The sequence below is a fragment of the Pan paniscus genome, chromosome 10 (assembly GCF_029289425.2).
Source record: "Pan paniscus chromosome 10, NHGRI_mPanPan1-v2.0_pri, whole genome shotgun sequence".
NCBI lineage: Eukaryota > Metazoa > Chordata > Mammalia > Primates > Hominidae > Pan > Pan paniscus.
In genome coordinates this window covers 11685061-11704447 of record NC_073259.2, presented here as the reverse complement: position 1 = coordinate 11704447, position 19387 = coordinate 11685061, and positions in this window count along the sequence as shown.

Genomic DNA, 19387 nt, shown 5'->3' with positions numbered 1-19387 from the left:
TTTTTTTAGAGGCCTGAAGGTCTTTTCCTGAGGAGGGAACTCAGATAAAACAAATTAAGTTTTTCAAGCTTTAAGACTAGAAAAAAGGCCGGGCGCGGTGGCTCACGCCTGTAATCCCAGCACTTTGGGAGGCCGAGGCAGGAGGATCACGAGGTCAGGGATCGAGACCACCCTGGCAAAGACGGTGAAACCCCATCTCTACTAAAAATACAAACAATTACCCGGGCATGGTGGCAGGCGCCTGTAATCCCAGCTACTCGGGAGGCTGAGGCAGGAGAATGGCGTGAACCCGGGAGGCGGAGCTTGCAGTGAGCTGAGCTCGCGCCTCTGCCCTCCAGCCTGGGCGACAGAGCGAGGCTCCGTCTCAAAAAAAGAAAAAAAAAAAAAAAACAAAAAAACTAGAAAACAAAGACTAGAAAAGTCCATTTCTATGCTTATCCAGAAAAAAAAAAAAAACCTATCTATGGGATGATTGGGTCGGTTTCATTATAAACACAACCACACTCGTCTCATAGTCCCTCAGCCTCTCCCCTGTCCCCAGCCCTAATCTGTTCTCCATTTCTCTAATTTATATAAATGAAATTATGCAGGATATAACCTTTGGGGATTGACTTTTTTTCACTCAGCATAATTCCCTGGAGATCCATCCACGTTGTGTGTATCAGTAATTTGTTCTCTTTTTTTTTTTTTTTTTTGAGATGGAGTCTCGGTCTGTCGCCCAGGCTGGAGTGCAGTGACGCGATCTCGGCTCACGCAAGCTCCGCCTCCCGGGTTCACGCCATTCTCCTGCCTCAGCCTCCCGAGTGCTGGGACTACAGGCGCCGACCACCACGTCCAGCTAATTTTCTGTATTTTTAGTAGAGACGGGGTTTCACTGTGTTGGCCAGGATGATTTCCATCTCCTGACCTCGTGATCCACCCGCCTCGGCCTCCCAAAGTGCTGGGATTAGGGGTGAGACACCACGCCCGGCCCATTTGTTCTTTTTTATTGCTGAGTAGTATTTCATGGTGTGGATGTACAACAGTTTAACTCTTCACCTAATAAAGGACATTTGGGTTGCTTCCAGGTTTTGTTTTGTTTTGTTTTGAGACGGAATCTCACTCTGTCACCCAGGCTGGAGTGCAGTGGCGCGATCTCGGCTCACTGCAAGCTCCGCCTCCCAGGTTCACGCCATTCTCCTGCCTCAGCCTCCTGCATAGCTGGGACTACAGGCGCCCATCACCACGCCCAGCTAATTTTTTATAGTTTTAGTAGAGACGGGGTTTCACCGTGTTAGCCAGGATGGTCTGGATCTCCTGACCTCGTGATCCGCCCGCCTCGGCCTCCCAAAGTGCTGGGATTACAAGCGTGAGCCACCGCGCCCAGCCTCTTCCAGTTTTTGACTATTGCAAATAAAGCTTCTGTGAACATTTGGCCGGGCGCGGTGGCTCAGGCCTGTAATCCCAACACTTTGAGAGGCCGAGGCAGGCGGATCACGAGGCCAGGAGATCGAGACCATCCTGGCTAACACGGTGAAAACCCGTGTCTACTAAAAATACAAAAAATTAGCTGGGCGTGGTGGTGGCGGGTGCCTGTAATCCCAGCTACGCAGGAGGCTGAGGCAGGAGAATGGCGTGAATCTGGGAGGCGGAGCTTGCAGTGAGCCGAGATCGCGCCACTGCACTCCAGCCTGGGTGACAGAGCGAGATTCTGTCTCAAAAAAAAACCTGTGAACATTCACGTACAAGATTTAGCATGAAACTACTTAGATTTTTCTGGCATAAATGCCCAAAAATGCAATAGGGTTTAACCATTGTTTTTTGTTTTTGTTTGAGACAGTCTCAGTCACCCGTTCTGGAGTGTAGTGGCACTATCTTGGCTCACTGCAACCTCCGCCTCCCAGGTTCAAGCAGTTCTCCTTCTTCAGCCTCCCAAGTAGCTGGGATTACAGGTGCATGCCAAAATGCCTGGATAATTTTTTTGTGTGTGTATTTTTAGTAGAGATGTGTTTTTACCATGTTGGCCAGGCTTGTCTTGAACTCCTGACCTCAACTGATCCGCCCACCTCGGCCTGCCAAAGCGTTACAGGTGTGAACCACCGGGCCAGCCCGTTTGCTTTTTGAGACAGGGAATCTTACTCTGTTGCCCAGGCTGGAATGCAGTGGTGCTGAGGTAGGAAGCAGGATCTTACTCTGGACCAGATTGAAGATTGGCTGAAGCAGAGAAGAGAGGGAAAAAACACTTCTCCATGACATGCCCACCAGTTGGCTGGGCATGGTGGCTCCCAGCTGTAACCGTAGCACTTTGGGAGGTTGAGGTGGATGGACCACTTGAGGTCAGGAGTTTGAGACCAGCCTCGCCAACATGGTGAAACCCCATCTCTACTAAAAACACAAAAATTAGTAGGGTGTGGTGGTGGGCATTTGCAATCCCAGCTACGCAGGAGTCCGAGACTGGAGAATCACTTGAACCTGGGAGATAGAGGTTGCAGGGAGCTCAGATTGCACTATTAGACTCTAGCCTGTGTGACAGAGCAAGACTCCGGCTGCGGGGAGGGGAGAAAAAAAAAAAAAACCTGACTACAAGTTCTATGTCAGTTTATCATTGTCATGGCAACACAGAGAAGTTATCACCTCTTTTCATGGCAACGACCTAAAAGTTACCATTTTTCTAGAAATTTCTGAATAACCCATAGTGTCTGGAATTGGTGGGTTCTTGGTCTCACTGACTTCAAGAATGAAGCCACAGACCCTCAGTGTTACAGTTCTTAAGGTGGCACATCTGGAGTCTGTGCCTTCTGACGTTCAGTTTCTTCCTGCTGGTGGGTTCATGGTCTCTGGCTCAGGAGTGAAGCTGCAGACCTTTGCGGTGAGTGTTACAGCTCTTAAGGCAGCGCATCTGGAGTTGTACGTTCCTCCCACTGGGCTCGTGGTCTTACTGGTCTCAGGAGTGAAGCTACAGATCTTCGTGGTGAGAGTTACAGCTCTTAAAGGCAGTGTGCACCTAAAGAGCGAAAGTACGACACTTCCTCAACGTGGAAGGGAACCAGAGCGGGTTGCCAATGCTAGCTCCGGCAGCCTGCTTTTATTCTCTTATCTGGCCCCACCCACATGCTGCTGATTGGTACAGCCGAGTGGCCTGTTTTAACAGGGCGCTGATTGGTGCGTTTACAATCCCTGAGCTAGATACAAAGGTTCTCCATGTCCCCGTCAGATTAGTTAGATACAGAGTTTCCACACACAGGTTCTCCAAGGCCCCACCAGAGCAGCTAGATACAGAGTGTCGATTGGTGCACTCACAAATTTTGAGCTAGACACAGGGTCCTGATTGGTGTGTTTACAATCCCTGAGCTAGATATAAAGACTCTCCACGTCCCCATCAGACTCAGGAGCCCAGCTGGCTTCACCTAGTGGATCCTGCACCGGGGCTGCAGGTGGAGCTGCCTGCCAGTCCCGCGCAGTGCGCTCGCATTCCTTGGGTGGTCGATGGGACTGGGCGCCGTGGAGCAGGGGGTGGTGCTCGTCGGGGAGGCTTGGGCCGCACAGGAGCCCATGGAGTGGGTGGGAGGCTCAGGCATGGCGGGCTGCAGGTCCCGAGCCCTGCCCGGAGGGAAGGCAGCTAAGGCCCGGCAAGAAATCGAGCGCAGCGCCGGTGGGCCAGCACTGCTGGGGGACTCAGTACACCCTCCACAGCTGCTGGCCCGGGTGCTAAGTCCCTCATTGCCCGGGGCCAGCAGGGCTGGCCGGCTGCTCGGAGTGTGGGGCCCGCCAAGCCCACGCCCACCCGGAACTCCAGCTGGCTCGCAAGCGCGGCACGCAGCCCTGGTTCCCGCTCGTGCCTCTCCCTCCACACCTCCCTGCAAGCTGAGGGAGCGGGCTCCAGCCTTGGCCAGCCCAGAAAGTGGCTCCCACAGTGCAGTGGGGGGCTGAAGGGCTTCTCAAATGCCGCCAAAGTGGGAGCCCAGGCAGGGGAGGCTGAGAGCAAGCGAGGGCTCTGAGGACTGCCAGCATGCTGTCACCTCTCAATATCTTAACTTGCAAGTAATTGAAAGTGGGTATATGTATGACTGTTGACCTGCCCCTGAGCTGGTGCTCTCAAAACATTGCCTAGGGGTTAGCCCTGCTCTGCAGGAGTAGTCATAAAGTTGTCACACTGCTGCCTCCATAAAGCTGTTTTCTTCTACCACCAGCTGGCTCTTGAATTCTTTCCTGAGCAAAGCCAAGAATCTTCCAGGGCTAAGTCCCAATTTGGGAGCTTACTAGCCCTGCATCAGTGCAATCATAGCTCACTGCAGCCTGGAACTTCGGGGCTCAAGCAATCCTCCTGCCTGAGCCTCCTGAATAGCTAAGATGACAGATGTGTGCCACTACACCTGGCTAATTTTTTCTTTTTTTTTGTAGACATGAGGTCTCACTTTGTTGCCTAGGCTAATCATCGTTTTTAAAATTTCTATCTTTACTGATTTTTATCTGCCTGACCTATGGATAATTGAGAAAGCCTTTTTGAAGTCAATTGTCGATTTATGTATTTTGAAGCTATTTTGTAAGATGCATATAAATTTGAGTTGCTGTAACTTTCTGCCTCTCAAATTAGAACCCCAGGTCTTGAGATAGTGATTCTGGGGTCAGGAATCCTGCTGTGCTACTACTGGGGCCAGGAACGCCACCAGATGTAATGGTCCGAGTTCTCTGTAGCTCGATAGCAGCAATAATGTGGTGTCATCGTTCCTGAGAACCTGGGAAGATGAGTCTGAAGCTGCACCATTCTTCTGACATTGTAGCGTGGGTGGGTCCTCTCTATTTTGATGATTGTGAAGGAAGTGAGCATGTTATTCTTGCACAAGATGTTTGTCTTTAGAAGAGAGGAAGTAGAGGAGGACAGCTTCCTCTCCACTGGGGGCTACAACTTTATGCTGGGAGCTGGTCGTCCGGCCTAAGAAATACTGCTGTGTTTATTTATTTGGCGCATACTGCCAATAAAATTCTCTTTCCTGCAGAATTTACATAAGAGAGATGCTACAAATATACAAAGAAAAGACAAAGATGGGTCCTCCTAGAAAACCTTTCCTCCCCTGAGGTTCTTTTGCTTTTGTACTAGTTACCTGGAGAACTTACTCCTCAGACAGGCAGAGGTCAATTTACCCATCCCCCTGCCTCTGAGCAGCCCTGCCCCATGCGCCCGCAGAGGTCACGCACCCTTCCCATTTGTGCTTAATGCTGTTTACATCAGCCCAAGTTCTAATGGCCCTCATACTGTGGTCCTCAGGGATCCTTCTTCCTTGAGCCTCACAGCACTAATTGTCCTCTCAATTATTTGGCAAAGCTGCCTTGGGACACCCTCCACGAGGGCAAGGGAGCAGGTTGTGTGGCATGATATCTCGGCCTATATTAGTTTTCTATTGCTGCAGTGACAAATGACCACAAGCTTAGTGGCCTAAAACAACACAAATTTATCTTACAATTCCTAACTGTAAGAAGCTCGAATTGGATGAAAATCAAGGTGTTGGAAGAACTTGATTCCTTCTGCAGGTTCTATGGTAGAACCTGTTCTTCACCTCTATCCACTTCCAGGGGCACACATTCCTTGCCTCATGGCCCCGCGTTGCATGACCTCTGCTCGCATCATCACATCTCCTTCCCTGATGCTGACCCTCCTGCTCCTCTTATAAAAACTCTTGTGATTATATCGGCCCAGCAGGATACTCTGGGATAAGCCAGGATCATCTCCCCATCTCAAGACCCTTAACTTGCTCACATCTGCAAAATCCCTTTTGCCATGTAAGGTAGCATTCAGAGGTTTGAGATGGGATGTAGACATCTTTGGCTGTTCTTCTGCTACCGTAATGTGTTACATGGTTGGCTGTATCTGCTCTTCTCTTGTCAAGCCCATGGTCTCCTCCAGGCCCTTGTCTTCCCTGTCCGGGAAGGTTCCACCAACCACTAATGGATCTCCCTTTCTCCATCTGACCTCTCACAATACATGCCACTGCTGCCAGAGGGCCTCATCTGGTGTCACAGGATGAACACAAACCCCTACATTGGTTTAGGTCCCTGAGGACTTGCCTCTTATTCCTCTCTTTGGTCTCTTTTCCTGTGAGTCTCCTTTATAGGCTGTAACAACTGGCTTATTCACCTACTTACTGATTTAGCATGCTCAGAGCTTGCCTGCTTCTAAGCTTCTACTTACTTCCTTGCAGCTGATGTGCCTTTGCCCTCATTTCCACCTGGCAAAATCCTACTCAGCAAATGGGTAGTTAAACCATTGCAACCATTATAAACCATTGCAATTTTTCAGGGAGGCCATTTGGCCTTATTGGCAAAGGCCTTACTGAAAATGTGGATGGTGGCTGACCCAGTGCTCCACATGTAGGATTTCATCCTGTGCGAGTACTCCTGAGGGTTGTGCATGGATATAGCTTCAAAGATGTTCATTGCAGCATTGTTAATTAAAAAAAAAAAAAAAGGCCAGGAGTGGTGGCTCACGCCTGTAATCCCAGCACTTTGGGAGGCAGAGGCGGGTGGATCACGAGGTCAGGAGATTGAGGCCATCCTGGTTAACGTGGTGAAACCCCATCTCTACTAAAAATACAAAAAAATTAGCCGGGTGTAGTGGCGGGCACCTGTAGTCCCAGCTACTAGGGAGGCTGAGGCAGGAGAATGGCATGAACCCAGGAGGTGGAGCTTGCAGTGAGCCGAGATTGTGCCACTACACTCCAGCCTGGGCGACAGAGCGAGACTGCATCTCAAAAAAAAAAAAAAAAAGTAGCACTAACCTAAATAAATATCCCATAATATGGAACTGGTTACATAAATTGTGGAATATCAGTAAGTGAACTATTATACAGTGAACAAAAGCAACAAAATACAAAAATATTGAAGAATTGAAAGGTATTTGTGATATATTCAATACAGAAAAGATTACAAAACCCTCTGTATAGGAAAATTTTATTTAAAAATTATATGCTGGGAGCAGTGGCTCATGCCTGTAATCCCAGCACTTTGGGAGGCTGAGGCGGGTGGATCCTGAGGTCGGGAGATCGAGACCATCCTGGCTAACATGGTGAAACCCTGTCTCTACTAAAAATACAAAAAATTAGCTGAGTGTGGTGGCGGGCACCTGTAGTCCCAGCTACTCGGGAGGCTGAGGCAGGAGAATGGCGTGAACCCGGGAGGCGGAGCTTGCAGTGAGCTGAGATCGCGCCACTGCACTCCAGTCTGGGCGACAGAGTGAGACTCTGTCTCAAAAAAAAAAATAAAAAATAAAAAAAATTAGCCAGGCATGGTGGCACGTGCCTGTAATCCCAGCTACTTGGGAGGGTGAGGCAGGAGAATCATCGCTTGAACCCAGGAGGTGGAGGTTGCAGTGAGCCAAGATGGCACCACTGCACTCCAGCCTGGGCAACAGAGCAAGACTCTGTCTCAAAAAAAAATTATATTACACATACATGTTTTAATCATATATTTTTAATTTTTACCTTTTTTTAATTGATTGATTGATTTTGAGACGGGTCTTCCTCTGTCACCCAGGCTGGGGATGGAGTTCAGTGGTAGGATCACGGCTCGCTGTAACCTCAACCTTCCAGTTTCAAGCGATCCTCACAGCTCACCCTCTTGAGTACCTGGGACTAAAGGGATGTGCCACCATGCCTGGTGTGTTTTTAATTTTTTTGTAGAGATGGGGGTCTTGCTACATTGCCCAGGCTGGGCTCAAACTTCTGGGCTCAAGCGATCTTCCTGCCTTGGCCTCCCAATGTGCTGGGATTACAGGCATGGGCCACTGTACCTGGTGGCATATACGTTTTTTACAAACGAAAAGTAATATGCTCAACTTTTTTTTTTTTTTTTAACAGAGTTTTGCTCTTAGCACCCAAGCTGAGTGCGATGACGTGATCTTGTCTCACTGCAACCTCTGCCTCCTGGATTCAAGCGATTCTCCTGTCTCAGCCTCCTGAGTAGCCAGGATTACAGGCGTGCGCCACCACGCCCAGCTAATTTTTGTATTTTTAGTAGAGTTGGGGTTTCACCCTGTTGGCCAGGTTGGTCTCGAAATCCTGACCTCAGGAGATCCACCCGCCTCGGCCTCCCAAAGTGCTGGGATTACAGGTGTGAGCCACTGCACCTGGCCTCGACTGTTGATGGTGGTTTTTTCTTTGTGTGTGTGTGTGTGTGTGTGTGTGTGTGTGAAGTGGGCTTTTGGGTGATTTTTGTCCATATTTTCTGTTTTTTTGCAATGATCACATGTCACTTTTATAATAATAAAAAAGTAATTAAATTATTTAAAAAAATTCTACCCACCTACTCAGGCCAAACCCCTTCCTGAAGCCTTCAGTGTTGATCATCCTGGATGAATTGAGTTCTCTCTCCTCTGACCCCCTAGCATTGTGTGTACAGCTCTTTCTTAATGCACTCTCTTTATTTTTATTTTGTAGACTGCTACAGGGAGACTTCTAGGTGTAGAGCTCTATCTCTGTGGTGAAAGGGCCCAGGGCTCCTTTTTGCCCTCGGGGTGCTCCCTGGAGTGGGAGTGCCCCCTCTGGTACACCACCCCCTGCCGTAGGAAGCTCCAGTGCGAGGCGGGGGGGCGTGGCTTAGGACCTGCGGGGTTCCAGCTTGGAGCCAGGTGTGCCAATTTGGAAGGTCCCTTTGGCTAAGGGTCCTGCCTCAGGCCAGGAGGTGGGTATAGTCTGGGAAGGCAGTGTGCTTTCCAAATTCCATTCCTATTTTCATTGAACTAGTAATCTGATGGGCAGATAAGGCAATAACGCATGACGTGTTTGTAAAAAATACAAAAATTTTCCAAAGATATCTTGTGAGTCCCTGCCAAATGAATGGTATGACGTAAGAGGAGGGAAGAAGTCACCACGGGTCACAGAAGAGTTGAAGTGCTCTGGGCACTTGGAGCATCAGGCCAGTGCTCTCAGGACCCCAGACTGTATGGAAACGTAGCTCAGATACTCTCATGGAGCTTAGGGCTGTTGGCTAATGGCTACAGCTTTAATTTCAAATAGCAACTTTTTATTCATTAAAAAAACCTTATTTATATAATTTCAGGAAAACTAGCACCCTCCATGAAAATATCATCAGAAGAGCTTCCTTGGATGATTTTCATATTTATTAATTGATCAATTGCATAACGTATAAAATATCGATTAAAATCACTAGGCTTAGATTGTCAAATGTAAAACTTGATGGCTTGGCCTCTGACTTCCAGTTTTCCGAAGAAAATAGTACTTGCGATGACCGCAATTCTGGGCGTGCTGAGTGGTGGAAGGGGTTGGAGAGTCGGTCACTCTGCAGCCTGCACCCGTGGCCTCTGTGCCTCCCTGCAGCGGCCGTGCACTCCTCTGCCATGGTGGGTTTATGCAGCTCTCTTCCTAGGAGATCGGGAGTTCTTGTGGGCAGGATTCCAACCGCATTCATCTCTGTTCCCCTGTATTCCGAGAAAATAATCTTAAGTAGCACTAACCTAAATAAATATCCCATAATATGGAACTGGTTACATAAATTGTGGAATATCAGTAAGTGAACTATTCCAGCCAAGTGTGTTATACTCTGATAAAACAGACACTTGAGTGTTATTTAGAAATAGTGCCACAGTGTCATATGAGTTACAGGCGCAGAATACCACATGGGAACGTGACCCCAGTCTGATGTCCCTGCCCCCTTGCAGAGCCATCCTATGACTTTCACCGTGCAATTTCCCCAACCACAGTGACGAGTGCTGTCTTCTCTGCTGATGATTTGGAGAGCAGGCAACAACTTCCTTGGGTATTAAGCAATTTTTTTTATCTGCAGTTTCAGTTCTGTAGCTACATTTTAATACTATATGCTAATTAACCCACATCATTGTTCTACTAGCAGGGAGTTCAACAGACATTTATGGAGCATTTACCATGTGCTATGCTCCAGACAGAGCACTTTGGAAGATACAGAGATGAGTAAGGCAAGGTCTTGTTCTAAGGAGAGCTCAGACTAGAGGAGATAAGACAAACAAAAATGCATGAAAAGGCTGGGAGCCGTGGCTCATGCCCGTAATCCCAACACTTTGGGAGGACGAGGCGGGCGGATCACGAGGTCAGGAGATCGAGACCATCCTGGTAACACGGTGAAACCTTGTCGCTACTAAAAATATAAAAAAAAATTAGCTGAGTGTGGCGGCGGGCGTCTGTAGTCCCAGCTACTCGGGAGGCTGAGGTGGGAGAATGGCATGAACCAGGGAGGCAGAGGTTGCAGTGAACCAAGATGGCGCCATTGCACTCCAGCCTGGGCAACAGAGCGAGACTCTGTCTCAAAAAAAAGAAAAATGCATGAAAAGATGAGAAGGCCACAGAAACACCCAGAGGTGGTTCAAAGGCAGGAAAAGGGGGGGTGAAGGGTGGGAGGAAAGGAGAAAAGGCTTATGGAAGAGTTATAGGTATAGTGGAGAAAACACGGACTTGGTAATCAGGTAGATTCAGATGCTGGCTGCCTTTGGTAGCAGTGTGATCCTAGGCAAGGCCCTTACCCTGTCTGAGCCTCAGCATCCTCAACTATAAAATGAGAGTAACGCTCTCTTTCCCTCAAACGGTTGTTAGAAGGTACAGTGGATTGAATGGTGACCCCCAAAAGACATGTCCACATTCTAACTCCTGGACCCTGTGAATGTGACCTTACTTGGAAAAAGGCTTTTTGCAGATGTAATTAAGGATGTCAAGATAGATCACCCTAGATTACTAGATCCTTAGGCGGGGTGTGGTGGCTCACGCCTGTAATCCCAGCACTTTGGGAGGCCGAAGTGGGCAGATCACTTGAGGCCAGGAGTTTGAGACCAGACTGGCTAACATGGCAAAACCCTGTCTACTAAAAATACCAAAAAAAAAAAAAAAAAAAAAAAGAAAGCCGGGTGTGGTGGTGGTGCCTGTAATCCCAGCTACTCGGGAGGCTGAGGCAGGAGAATCACTTGAACCTCGGAGGTGAAGGCTGCAGTGAGTCAAGATTGTGCCACTGCAATCCAGCCTGGGTGATAGAGTGAGATTCCACCTTGACAAAAACAAAGAGGCTGGGTGCGGTGGCTCTCGCCTGTAATCCCAGCACTTTGGGAGGCTGAGGCGGGTGGATCACCTGAGGTCAGGAGTTCAAGACCAGTCTGGGCAACATGGTGAAACCCTGTCTCTACTAAAAATACAAAAATCCGCTGGGTGTGGTGGCACGTACCTGTAATCCTGGTTACCTGGAAGGCTGAGGCAAGAGAATCACTTGAGCCAGGTAGGCGGAGGTTGCAGTGAGCTGAGATTGCACCATTGCACTTCAGCCTGGGTGACAGAGTGAGACTCCGACTCAAACAAACAAACAAAAAAAACAAAAAAAGATTACTAGGTCCTTCCAGATTACTTAGATTCAATGTCAGGTGTTCTTATAAAAATATACAGTGGGAGAGACACAGGGAGATGAGGAGAGAGCCATGTGAAGACAGAGGCTGAGATTAGAGTGATGCTGCCACAAGCCAAGGAAAGTCTGAAGCCACCAGAAGCTGGAAGAGATGAGGAAGGTCTCTCCCTTACAGCCTTTGTGGACACCTTGATTTCAGACTTCTTCCCTTCAAAACTGTGGGAGAAGACATTTGTGCTGTTCTAAGCCACTCGGTTTGTGGTGATTTGTTACAGCAGCGCTGGGACACTCACAGAGGAGGATGAAGGAACACAGTGTTCACAAGCAGCTAGCAGAGTATCTGGTACTTGCAAGGTGTTCACCAAATGACAAATTCTCCCTCTGCAGGAGGGGGACATGGAAGGATGAACAGGAGAGAGGAGGGGCGGGGAGGAGGCAGGACATTTGGATGGTGGAACAGTGTGAGCTGAACACAAGAGGTGTCTGGGAAGCAATGCCTCCGGGGACCAAGCAGACATTCTGGGGTGCAGGGTGTGGGGTCAGGGTGGATGTGGGTGTGTGCTCAGCAAGGGTGCAGGAGGAAGGCAAATGTGCTGACTGTTGGATGCGAGGTTGGAGAAGAAGAAGGGCCCACCGAAAGGGAAAGATTCAGGCTGCTGGGGCTCCTCCTCGCCCTGGGGCCTTCCACCTGGGCTGCTCCTGCCTGGCCTCTAGTGCCTTGGTGCTCCTGGTGGAGCTGAAGCAGTGCTTGAGGCCATGCCAGAGGAAAGTCGCTGGGCTGCTGGTCATTAAAGGAGTCATAATGGGCTTGGGAAGAAGGAAGCAGCAAGCGGGATGCAGTGAAGATTTCAGATCCTTGAGTTTGTTTACTGAGCACCTGATAACCCCCTGGATTCTTCTGTCAACCTGACTATGAACATGTAATTAAGGATGGCGAGATAGATCACCCTAGATTACTAGATCCTTAGGTCAGGCATGGTGGCTCACACCTGTAATCCCAGCACTTTGGGAGGCCGAGGTGGGCGGATCACCTGAGGTCAGGAGTTCGAGACCAGCTTGACCAACATAGTAAAACCCAGTCTTTATTAAAAAGTACAAAAGTTAGCTGGGTGTGGTGGCACATGCCTGTAATCTCAGCCACCTGGGAGGCTGAGGCAGGAGAATGGCGTGAACCTGGGAGGCAGAGCTTGCAGTGAGCTGAGATCTCGCCACCGCACTCCAGACTGGGTGACAGAGCAAGACTCCATATCAAAAAAAAAAAAAAAAAAAAAAAAGGAAAAGAAAAAAAGAAAAAGAAAAAGAACATGAGATGATTCCTCAAACTCCTGTACATCAAAAAACAAACAGGAACAACAACAAAAAAACCCCTCATCAATATATATTAAAGTGAAGAACTGAAAAAAAAAAATCCTCATATCAATGTGAGAAAACACTAACATTTTTAATCTTTAAAGAGTTTTTATAGATCAATATAGATAAGCATCTCAGTTAAAAACGAGCTAAAGACATGAACAAGAAATTCACAAAAGAAGAAATACACATCGACAATGTTAGAAAATGTTCTCCCAATAATGAAAGGAATGAGTATTAAAGTAATAACCTTTTTTTTTTTTTTTTTTAAAAGACGGAGTCTCGCTCTGTCACCCAGGCTGGAGTGCAGTGGCGCGATCTCAGCTCACTGCAAGCTCCGCCTCCCAGGTTCACGCCATTCTCCTGCCTCAGCCTCCAGAGTAGCTGGGACTACAGGCGCCCGCCACCGCGTCCCGCTAATTTTTTTTTGTATTTTTAGTAGAGACGGGGTTTCACCGTGGTCTCACCGTGGTCTTCATCTCCTGACCTCGTGATCCACCCGCCTCAGCCTCCCAAAGTGCTGGGATTACAGGCGTGAGCCACGGCGCCCGGCCTAAAGTAATAATCTTATAATAGTTTTTGCTACTTACATTACGAAATCTGTAATAAAAAATAATAATGCTATAGAAGGGTAAATTGGTAAAAGTTCTTGGGAGGATATATAAAAGGCTTAATTTTTGTGCCCTTTGACCGAGCAATTTCTTTTACTTCTAGGAATTTGTTTCAAGGAAATGGGCGGTGTGTGTGAGGATTTATGTACAGGATGTTGGTCACCCTGCTATTTGTAAGGCAAAGCCAATATTTCCACGTCACTTGGCTTCAGAGCTTTATCTTTTAAGTGAAACTTTCAACCACAGAGAAAACTAGAGCGGATAATGCAGAAACACCCATATTCTAGCCAGCTTGCTGCATGTTAACATTTTGCCATATTTGCTTTATACTTTTGAAATAATTAACAAAATATTTACAGAGAGGTATGGCCCCCTAGGTCCCAATCTCTGGATTCCATCTTCTCTCTTCTTCCCTAGAGGTAACTAGTATCCCGAATTTAGAGGTTATCACTCCACCTGCATGTTTTACTGTAAGTAAACGTATTTATTTATTCATTTATTTTTTAAGACAGAGTCTCAATCTGTTGCCCAGACGGTTGTGCAATGGCATGATTACGGCTCACTGCAGCCTTCAACTCCTGGGCTCAAGTGATCCTCTTACCTTAGCTTCCCGAGTAGCTGGGACTAGAGATGCACACCATCATACCCGGCTAGTTGTTTTTTTTTTTCCCCATAAAAATGAGGTCGCTGTATGTTACCCAGGCTGGTCTTGAACTCCTGGCCTCAAGCAATCCTCCTGCCTTGGCGTCCCAAAGTGCTGGGATTACAGGTGTAAGCCACCATGCTTAGCCAATTAAACATATTTGTAAGCAATAATATATAGTTTTATTTTACATGGTTTTTACCTTTATGTAAATGGTACGTATCCTCTGATCCTTGCTTTTGTTTACCATTATTTTGGGGGGTTTTCCATGTTAATACATGTAGCCTAGATTATTTTTAATTGCTATTTGTTATTTCACTGGATGAACGTACAATTTATTAATTCTTCTGTTGAAGTATATTTAGCCTGGTTGTTTACACATCTCTGATTGCAGACTCTGCTGCAGTAAACATTCTGCGCATGCTGGTTGGTGCACGTGCGTGAAAAGTTTCTCTAGGGGATACGCCTATGCATGCAGTCACAGGACTGTGGGGAAATGCATCTTTACATTTTATAGATATTTCCACACTTTCTCCAAAGTGCTTTACCTGTTGTCCTCAGCAACATATAGAAATTTCAGGAGCCCCCTCCTTGCCATTCTGAGAACTGGGTAACTAATTGTGGTTTTATTTTAGATTTCCCTCATGACCAGCAAAGTTGAACAGGTTTTGGGGTTTTTTTTTTTTTTAAGATGGTGATTTGCTCTTGCTCTCGTGCCCAAGCTGGAGTACAATGCTGTGATGTTGACTCGCTGTGACCTCTGCCTTGCGAGTTCAAGTGATTCTCCTGCCTCAGCCTCCCGAGTAGCTGAGTCTGTGTCTGGAATTCGTGGGTTCTCGGTCTGGCTGACTTCGAGAATAAAGCCGCAGACCCTCGCGGTGTTTGTTACAGTTCTTAATGGCGGCGTGTCCCGAGTTTGTCCCTACTGATGTTCCAATGTGTTGGGAGTTTTTCCCTTTTGGTGGGTTCGCAGTCTTGCTAACTCAGCAATAAAGCTGCAGACCTTCGCTGTTCAGTGTTGCAGCTCTTAAGACAGCGCACGCAGAGTTCTTCTGTTCCTCCTGGTGGGTTCATGCTTTTCCATAGCTTCAGAACTAAAGCTGCACATCTTTGCAGTGAGCGTCACAGCTTATAAAGATAGTGTGATCCCAAAGAATGACAAGCACTAGAATTTATTACAAAGAACCCACAAGGTGGAAAAGAACCTAAACGCGTTACCACTGCTGGCGCTGGCAGCCTGCTTTTATTCTCTTATCTGGCCCCACCCACATCCTGCTGATTGGTCCATTTTACAGAGAGCCGATTGGTCTGTTTTACAGAGAGCTGATTGGTCAGTTTTGACAGGGTGCTGATTGGTGCATTTACAATCCCTGAGCTAGACAAAAGTTCTCCATGTCCCCACTAGATTAGCTAGATACAGAGTGTGGATTGGTGTATTTACAAACCCTGAGCTAGATACAGAGTGCTAATTGGTGCTTTTACAAACCTTGAGCTAGATACAGAGTGCTGATTGGTGCATTCATAATCCCTTAGCTAGACATAAAGATTCTCTAAGGCCCCACCAGATTAACTAGATACCGAGTGCCGATTGGTGCATTCACAAACCCTGAGCTAGACACAGGGTGCTTATTGGTGTGTTTACAAACTTTGAGCTAGATACAAAGTGCTGATTGGTGTATTTACAATCCCTTAGCTAGACATAAAGGTACTCCAAGTCCCCACCAGATCAGCTAGCCACAGAGTGCTGATTGGTGCATTCACAAACCTTGAGCTAGACAGAGTGCTGATTGGTGTATTCTCAATCCCTTAGCTAGACAAAAAGGTTTTTCAAGTCCCCACCACACTCAGGAGCCCAGCTGGCTTCACCCAGTGGGTACCGCACTGGGGCTGCAGGTGGAGCTGCCTGCCAGTCCCGCGCAGTGCGCCGGCACTCCTCAGCTCTAGGGCGGTCGATGGGACCTGGCGCCCTGGAGCAGGGGGCGGCGCTCCGGGGAGGCAGCTAAGGCCTGGCGAGAAATCGAGCACAGCACCTGCTGGCCCAGGTGCTAAGCCCCTCACTGCCCGCGGCTGGCCGGCCGCTCTGAGTGGGGGGCCCGCTGAGCCCACGCCCACCCGGAACTCGCGCTGGCCCGCAAGCGCCGCTGCGCAGCCCCGGTTCCCGCCCGCGCCTCTCCCTCCACACCTCCCTGCAAGCTGAGGGAGCCGGCTCCAGCCTTGGCCAGCCCAGAAAGGGGCTTCCACAGCGCAGCGGCGGGCTGAAGGGGGGCTCCTCAAGTGCGGCCAGAGTGGGCGCCAAGGCCAAGGAGGCGCCCACAGCCAGCGAGGGCTGGGAGGGCTGCCAGCAGGCTGTCACCTCTCAGGACTACAGGTGCGCCACCACGCCTCGTTAATTTTTGTATTTTTACTAGGCGTTTCACCGTGTTGGTCAGGCTGGTCTCGAACTCCTGACCTCCGGTGATCCTGCCGCTTAAGCCTCCCAAAGTGCTGGGATTACCAGGCGTGAGCCATCATGCCCAACCTGGTTTTGGTATGTTTACTGGCCAACTGCGTTTCCTCCTTTTCTGTAGATTGTCTTTCCATATCACTCTCTATTGCCACTGGGTTGTTTGTCCATTTCTTTTTCTATTTTTTTTTTTTTTTGATACGGAGTCTTGCTCTGTCGCCCAGGCTGGAGTGCAGTGGCACAATCTGGGCTGACTGCAAGCTCCGCCTCCCGGGTTCACACCCTTCTCCTGCCTCAGCCTCCCGAGTAGCTGGGACTACAGGCGCCCACACACCCGGATAATTTTTTATATTTTTAGTAGAGACAGGGTTTCACCGTGTTAGGATGGTCTCAATCTCCTGACCTCGTGATCCGCCCGCCTTGGCCTCCCAAAGTGCTGGGATTACAGGTGTGAGCCACCGCACCTGGCCATTTTTTTTTTAGACGGAGTTTCGGTCTTGTTGCCCAGCCTGGAGTGCAATGGTGGGATCTCGCCTCACCCCAATCTCTGCCTCCCGGTTCAAGCCATTCTCCTGTCTCAGCCTCCTGAGTAGCTGGGATTACAGGCATGCACCACCACGTCCGGCTAATTTTGTATTGTTAGTAGAGACAGGGTTTCTCCATGTTGATCAGGCTGGTCTTGAACTCCTGACCTCAGGTGATCTGCCCTCCTTGGCCTCCCAAAGTGCTGGGATTACAGGCGTGAGCCACCGTGCCGGGCCACATTTGAAATTGTTTTTAACTATTCTTTTTTTTTTTTTTTTTGAGACAAGAGTCTTGCTCTGTCGCCCAGGCTGGAGTGCAGTGGCGCAATCTCGGCTCACTGCAAGCTCCGCCTCCCGGGTTCACGCCATTCTCCTGCCTTAGTCGTAGCTGGAACTACAGGCGTTTTTAACTATTCTTGATATTTTGCTTCCCATATGGAGTTTAGGATCAGCTTGTCTAATTATATGAAAAACCCTGTTGGATTGAAATTGTATTTAATTTATTGATTAATCTGAGGATATTTGGCATCTTTACAATATTGTGACTTAGTAAATATGAACACAGCATGTCTCTTCATTGGGTTTTCTTTTATGTCTTGGGACAAGATTTATGATTTTCTCCGTAATATTGGACAGTTTTTTTTGTTTTTTTGTTTTTTTTTTTGAGACAGAGTCTTGCTTTGTTGTCCAGGCATGATCTAGGCTCACTGCAACCTCTGCCTCTCTGGTTCAAACGATTCTCCTGCCTCAGTCTCCCCAATAGATGGGATTACAGGCATGCGCCACCACACCTGGCTGATTTTTTGTATTTTTAGTAGAGACGGGGTTTCACCATGTTGGCCAGGCTGGTCACAAACTCCCGACCTCAAGTGATCCGCCCACCTCGGCCTCCCAAAATGCTGGGATTATATGTGTGAGCCACCGCGCCCGGCCTATTCTATTTATTCTTAAGTATCTGCAGTAATTGCTACTTTACTAATAGGGCCACTTCAAAGATTGTATTTTATAACTATATGGGAACATAATAGATTTTAAAAAGGAATCTTGCGGCAAACTTCTAAACTCTTAGGTAGATTCTTTTGAATTTTTCTATGTACACATTCATATCTTCAAATAATAACTATTTTGCTTTTTCCTAAGCTCCATACCTCATATTTTCTCTTCTTCTCTTACTTTGCTGGCCTGGGCATCTGATCCAATATTGACTAGCAGTGATGACATTGAACATGCTTGTCGGCCGGGTGTGGTGGCCCACGCCTGTAATCCCAGCACTTTGGAAGGCTAAGGCGGGTGGATCACGAGGTCAGGAGATCGAGATCATCCTGGCTAACACGGTGAAACCCCGTTTCTACTAAAAATACAAAAAAATTAGCCGGGCGTAGTGGCAGGCACCTGTAGTCCCAGCTACTCAGGAGGCTGAGGCAGGAGAATGGCGTGAACCTGGGAGGCGGAGCTTGCAGTGAGCCGAGATCGCACCACTGCACTCCAGCCTGGCTACAGAGCGAGACTCAGTCTCAAAAAAAAAAAAAAAAAAAAAAAAAGATGCTTGCATGTTCAAGTAATTATCCTGCGTCCACCTCCCTAGAAGCTGGGACTACAGGCGCGCGCCAGCAGCATGCCCAGCTAATTTTTGTATTTTTAGTAGAGACGGGGTTTCACCATGTTGGCCAGGATGGTCTAAATCTCTTGACCTCGTGATCCACAGGCCTCGGCCTCCCAAAACGCTGGGATTACAGGCGTGAGCCACCGCGCCCGGCCTTGTTCTGGTTTTTAAAGGGAAAGTGGCTTCCATTTTACCATAAGTATGAAATATGCTCTGTGTCTCAGGCCAAGGACCTTCCCTTCTTTTTATAGGTTACTTAAGTGTTTTGTTTACTTGTTTTCCATAAATGGGTGTTGTTGACTTTTACAAAACTGAAAGCTTTTCTGCTTTATAATTTAATCGTTTTTTAAAATAAATTTTAAGCTTATATTATGAAGTACACATAAATCTATAGATTCCATCTTCCTGGTGCATTGATCTGTATATCACCTTTTTCTACTCTTTGGTGCTAATGATGACTTGGATCTTAAGGTCCAGTGTGTGTGATAGTGGTATAAAACGCTTTTCCTTGGCCATCACTTGCCTCTCCTTTCTTTTCCTTACGGTCTTTTGTGTGTTTATATTTTAGGACTGTCTCTTGAACATTGCTGGATTGTGTGCCTTTTTAAAGAAATCCAATTTGATAATCTCTACCTTTTTATTATTATTGATCTGTTTGAATTTTTTGTACTGTTGCATTTTACATTTTATACTATTTGTCTTGCTTTTTCCATTTTTCTCCTAGATCAATCTAGTTTTTAAAAATTTCTTGTTTTTTTTCTGATAGGTTTGGAAAACATACATTCAATTCTATTCTTTCAGTAGCCTCCCTTAAAATCTTACTATGCAGTATAGCCTTAACAAAGTCTAAAGTGATCACGACCTCTT